The sequence below is a fragment of the Myotis brandtii genome, unplaced genomic scaffold, assembly GCF_000412655.1.
Source record: "Myotis brandtii unplaced genomic scaffold, ASM41265v1 scaffold46, whole genome shotgun sequence".
In the NCBI taxonomy this organism is placed as follows: Eukaryota; Metazoa; Chordata; class Mammalia; order Chiroptera; family Vespertilionidae; genus Myotis; species Myotis brandtii.
The window spans coordinates 5,680,948-5,686,759 of NW_005367587.1; the positions used below are offsets into that span (position 1 = coordinate 5,680,948).

The 5,812-nt window shown below is 39.8% G+C and overlaps 2 long non-coding RNA genes across 2 annotated transcripts in view; both read left to right on the forward strand.

Annotated features, from left to right (window-relative positions):
• The first annotated feature begins 6 nt into the window (after positions 1-6).
• LOC106727653 overlaps positions 7-5,812 on the forward strand; it is a 12,412-nt gene continuing 6,606 nt past the window's right edge. Inside the window, exon 1 of the long non-coding RNA XR_001363891.1 lies at positions 7-113. This is a non-coding gene — a long non-coding RNA (uncharacterized LOC106727653). The remainder of the gene's footprint in view (positions 114-5,812) is intronic.
• Positions 122-3,184, forward strand: LOC106727654. Its single transcript, XR_001363892.1, has 2 exons — positions 122-1,031; positions 2,966-3,184. It is a non-coding gene; the product is annotated as an uncharacterized LOC106727654 (long non-coding RNA).

Sequence of the window (5,812 nt, forward strand, 5' to 3'; positions counted from 1 at the left end):
AACCGAGGCCGGGCGGGCCTCCTGGGAACGCCCCTGAGAAATGAGCTCATGCTGCACGCGCGCGCTCCTAGGGCCCTGCTGCCCGGCGCTCACTGAAGGGGCCCCGAAATCAGGTGAGGGGAGATGCTTTCAGGCCGCATATCCTGCAGCCTCCGAGGAAACGGGGGTCGGACTGTCCCTTAGTAGCTTTTGGTCCTTTGGAACTAGGGTGATCGATGGCCGGTGCTCATTGTTCTACAGAAAACCAGCCCCTTTGGTTTGCCTGGGAACAGTGAGGTATGGCTGCGTCAGGATCGCAGAAAAAGTAGAGTGGGCCGTTGCCATCCAGATTGTGGTCCCGCAGTGCCTGTCATTCCCACCGGCACAGTCACCTCTTTCTGTTGGGATGCTATCTCCAGAAAGCACATGTAGGAATACCCACAGCGGGCCTGGTCACCTCGCTATTGGTTGGGAAACTGCTGAGGGACAGAAGAAAGGAAGCTCTCTCTGGTGGCAGGCAGGAAAGGTCTAGCTGGAGTTTGCAGACACAGGTCTGCAGGGGAGAGAAAGCACAACTGCGTGAACCTGGTCGGGTGGAAGACAATGGGGGGTGATCAGTAACGTTGCAAATTGGAGTGTCCGCGCTGTAACTGAAGGGAGCAGCTGTTCAGCGCTGGCAGAATGTTGCCCTTAGGAATGTGGGTCCTGTGTTCTGAGATATTTATTCTATGTTTTTGTTTTTGTTTTTTTCTCTAAGAGAAACCCTAAAGCTGGATTTTTGTGTGAAGGCCAAACTGAAACCATCCTGGGGCAGATGTGGCCAACATGCAATCAATTTGCAATTTCAAACCTGAACAGGGTTTTCTATATCCCTAAGAGTGGTAGAGGCTCGGAATTAAGAGGGAGCCTGAGGTCTCTGGGTATCATGGAGGGGAGTAAAGAGTGTTAACAGCAAACACACACAGTGTGTGGCAGCTTTTATCAGATGAATGATGCCTCTCCGTCCAGACTATTACTATGAAAGACCTTTGTCACTGGTCTTTAAAATGCTGGTGAGGCAAAGCTTTAAATCCTGCCTTCCTTTTTATTCCCATCCTTACTCCCAATTATACCAGCAGGAAAGTGAATAACAAATGTTTAGGTTATACAAACTGGAAACATGGCTATTTTGTAGATAATAAAGTACAAAAATAGTCTACCATAAGGCTATGATTGGTAGCTTTACTGTTGCTGCCTTCACATATTTTGAACTGATGCTGTTAAAAAAAAAAAATCTCACCAAGACTGGGAAATTTTATAGGAAGAAAAAAGTATTTCAGTCTAGAATTAGGACTTAAGGATGGAGAAGTTTATGAGAAAATACAGAAGGAATGAAACTAACATTCAATGATTGTTTTCTCTAAATTTTCAAATTCTTGCTCTACCTTCCCACCTGCTGTCAACCGATTATCTGTTTATAAATATTTCAATAGTTAATATTTACTGAGTGTTTACAATGTGCCAGACACTGTTCTTAAGTGCTTCACACATGCTGTTATCTCAGATTGATAATCTTATGGTGCAAATACTGTTATCACCTCTGCTTTTCAGATGAAGAAACTTAGGAACTTACTAGGTCCACAGAGCTAAGGGAGCAGAACCAGGATTCATATTCTCTGGTCTTAGCCTCTACTCCATACTTCTCACGAACACAGTTCCCACCTCTCCTGGTGTACCTTACTTAATCTTGAAGTCTAAGCCTTATGTCTTGAACTGAGTTCCTGGATGTGAACATATCCCCTAGTTTGGTTTCCTTCAGGATTTATCAGATGGTGCCTTGCAAAGATCAGTGATTCAGAGCCACAGTAATAATAAGCCAAAGGATTAGAAAAAGATAAATGTAGGAAAGCTGAGTGGTACAGAATAGGTAAGTAGTATATATAGTAGGGAAAAGTAGGAGAGGATGTCTACAAGATAACAGTTATAAATTAAAATGAACCGTGAACTAGCTTACGTAGTAATAATGAGGACAGACATACCTCAGAGATATTGGGGGTTCCCGACCATCACAATAAAGTGAGACCTAACCTTTTTGTTGGTAAGGGACGGTGCATACCTAGATTGCAGGTTCAATTCCTGGTCAGAGTTCATATGGGAAGCAACAGATTGGTGTATCTCATCTCTCTCTCTCTCTCTCTCCCCCTCCCTCCCTCTACTTCTCCCTCTCCCTCTCCCTCTCCCCCTCTCCCTCTCCCTCTCCTCCCTCCCTCTCTAAAATCAATTTAAAAAAACAAACACTTAAAGTAAGATCTCAGAAAAACCAAAAGAAAAGTAGCATTGTAAAATTGCTCAATTTGATTATGAGTTAACAACTGAAACTTACAGAGGCACCCTTTGTCAATAACTTGAAGCTAAACAGGCACTTTTAGAAAAATTCAAGGAGGCAATTTCAGGGCTGAGTAGAAGGGAGAATCGAAAAACGGCATCTTTAAAAGCTCTGAAGCAGCAGCAGAAATTTCCTCCTCCCTAGGTAAGCTTTGATGCCAAAAAGAGATTGGCTGTTACTGACATGCAGTATATCATATAAAGGGTCAAATTATGTCAAAGGAGATGAAGTGACCCATTGACTACACCAGAAATCATCAGCAGGAGCTTTGTTTTTAATTAGGCAGTGGTATCAAGAGCAATTTTAAAGATTGTATGTGTTGATCAATAATAAAAGTTAACTCACCCAGGTACTGTGGTAGGTGTTTGGGGCATATAACCCCCCTATATAGTAGATAAAATTTTTCTCTGTTTTACTGATGAATAAACAGAGAGACAAGAGAAGGAAGTTACTCAAATTTACACAGCTAGAATGTGGTGTTCAAACCTGTAGCTTAACTCTTGTGCCCTAGGAATTGGAATTTATCCTTCAAAAATCATTCAAAAGATGTAATTAAAAAACAAACAAACTCAAATCCACTTAGTGAGCATTTATGCATCTCTTGATCTCTTTGTTGTACAGTGTGCCAGGACATAGGAATACAGAAGCACAAAGATGAATAAAAACTATTCAGAAATAACTACTGCCTTGCTCCAATCTTAGAGGAACTCTCATAGAGTGGAGACATGTAAAGAGACAACACCAGAATGTGACTATGCATCTGTGACTGTTAATAATGGGGAGAGGTGACAAGAAAAACAAGTTTGGGGCCTTAGATAATTAAAAATTATTTTTTAATATTATACCTCATTCATTTTTATTCTTGTGTATGTCTCATATGCATATCATACTGTTCGAGACTAGATGTTTTATAAATATGCAGAGTATGTTGGAGCTGGATATTGAACATTTTTTACTAGTAGGGTGTGAGATAAAAATATTTCATAGACTTCTATTTTAAATAAAGATTAATTTCCCAGATGCATGAAGGAAAGAACATTCCTGGCAAAGAGAACAATGGCAAAATGTATGTAACAATGTATTCTGACTGCTGGGGGTAGTTTGAATTTATGTAGTATATAAGATCTGGACCTAGAGAAAGTAAAGAAAAACAGTATTGGATAATAGAGGTGTAGTTAAGTAAATTATGTTGTATTAATATTTCCAAGTCTGTAAAATATATGTACATTTGGATCAAATTGAAAAGGATTGCCCAGGCTGTGTGGCTCTTTGGTTGAGCATCACCCATGAACCAGGAGGTCAATGTTAGATTCCCAGTCAGGGCACATGCCCAGGTTTTGGGCTCAATCCCCAGTAAGAGGCATGGAGGAGGCACCCAATCAATGATTCACTCTCATCATTGATGTTTCTATCTCTCTCCCACTCTCCCTTCCTCTCTGAAATCAATAAAAACATTTTTTTTTAAGATTGTGCCCTAGCTGGTTTGGCTCAGTGGATAGAGTGTCGGCCTGCAGACCACAGGGTCCCGGGTTCATTTCCAGTCGAGGGCATGTACCTTGGTTGCAAGCTCCTCCCCGACCCAAACCTTGGTCAGGGCATGTGCAGGAGGCAACCAATCCATGTGTTTCTCTCACATCAATATTTCTGTTTATCTTTTCCTCTCTCTTCCACTCTCTCTGAAAATCAGTGGAAAAATATCCTCGGGTGAGGATTAAAAAAAAAAGATTGAAAAGGATGGCGGAAATTAGAATAATTTTGTTAATATATTGGTATATTTAATTATATATGAAAATATTCACTTTAAATGTTAATATTTCTACAATAAACTTGTTTGTTTGATTTTAAAGAAAATTGACCCCCAAAATAATTCATTTTCATATCGTGGTTCACATATTCCTCAGAAAGCCTCTGATTACATGGAATTCTTAATAAAAAATTTCTAAGCAAAGCTTTTCAACACTAACACTTTATTGATAATTTTTTGTAATATTAGTTAAATTAATAAAACTAGCCAATATTTATTGAGTATATACTATATGCAAGACATCTATCTGATATAAAGAAGTACATGAACAATATGAGTGGCTTTGTGCCCTTGGGGAGCTTATCTTTTGGGGAAATAAACACATGAAAAGTTAAATGAATAATTATTAAAAATCACATTTTGAATCCATAAACAAGTTGTGAGGCAGAACATCGTTTGTTAATATGATCAAATGAATTGCTCATGCTGTCCTATTTATAATAGGTGAGTAGAGAACACTTCAATCTAAAGTGGATCCTAAAGAAGTAGTAGGATTTGGAGATGAAGTAAGGAGAGAGGAGGTAAATTATCTTCCACCACTTCATGTCTAACCCATCACACAAATCCCCACTCTTCATAAACTCTTAGGTGGGTGGAGCTGTCAGAGCAATTAAGAACAGTGTGAGTCTGTTCATCTGACTTCAAGAAAACCAGCTTGGCTGGAACAAAAGCTGATAGAGGAGACTAATAGATATAAGGTTTAAAAAGTAGTGTGAGGCCAAGAGTTGACAGAGCTTTGAATGTTTCACCAAGAAACTGGGTTTTAAAGACAAAGGAGAATTATGGGAGGTATTTTAGTAGATGTAAGGCATTGTCACTGTAGACGAGTGTGGAGGAGGAATGAATTTTCCTCTGCCCTCAAGGATTTTCTGGCTGGTCTAATAATCAAATAGACATAAGACAGATTAGCAAGAGTAAATAACCAAATTTAATACATATATATGTGTGGGACCCCAGCATAGGTGAGAGTCAGAGATGCCACATGCAGGAGAGGTTCAAATACAGAAAAGGGAGTCTAGTTATATATGAGATTCTGAGCTAGGGATAAGGTAATAATGCACATTGAGGGCTTTAGAGGGTCATTGCAGGATGAAAAGAACAGATATTTAGTAAAAAGATTGCCCTGCCATATATGTAGGTCAAAAGGTTATTGCTGATCATCTCTTATTATGGGCAAGGCCCCTAATTCAAGTCCTTCTAGGCAATTACAAGGAAGGGCAAAAGTTTCTTTTGAGCCTGAAGCTAAAATTGCCTTTAGTTCAAAACTGCAGAAGCAGTTTGGGGTGACTCATTCTGAACCCCCAGAAAAGCCTCTGAGGTAACATTTGCTGTGTATTTTTTCCTATTGCTGAAAATGTGTCCAGGGTAACAAGACTCGGCATACTTGGTCATGCTTTTTATAACCAGTAAGGTGTGCCCAAATGGGAAAGTAATGGATGACTACCCAAAAAGAAGAGGGACAGTGTTAGAAACATTGCCACTATAAAATGAACTTTGTATTACAAGCTTCATATCAAGCCTTTGACAGATCAGTTAATTACTCTAAAGGAGCATACTATCTACACCAGCCATGGGCAAACTACGGCCCGCGGGCCGGATCCGGCCCGTTTGAAATGAATAAAACTAAAAAAAAAAAAAGACCGTACCCTTTTATGTAATGATGT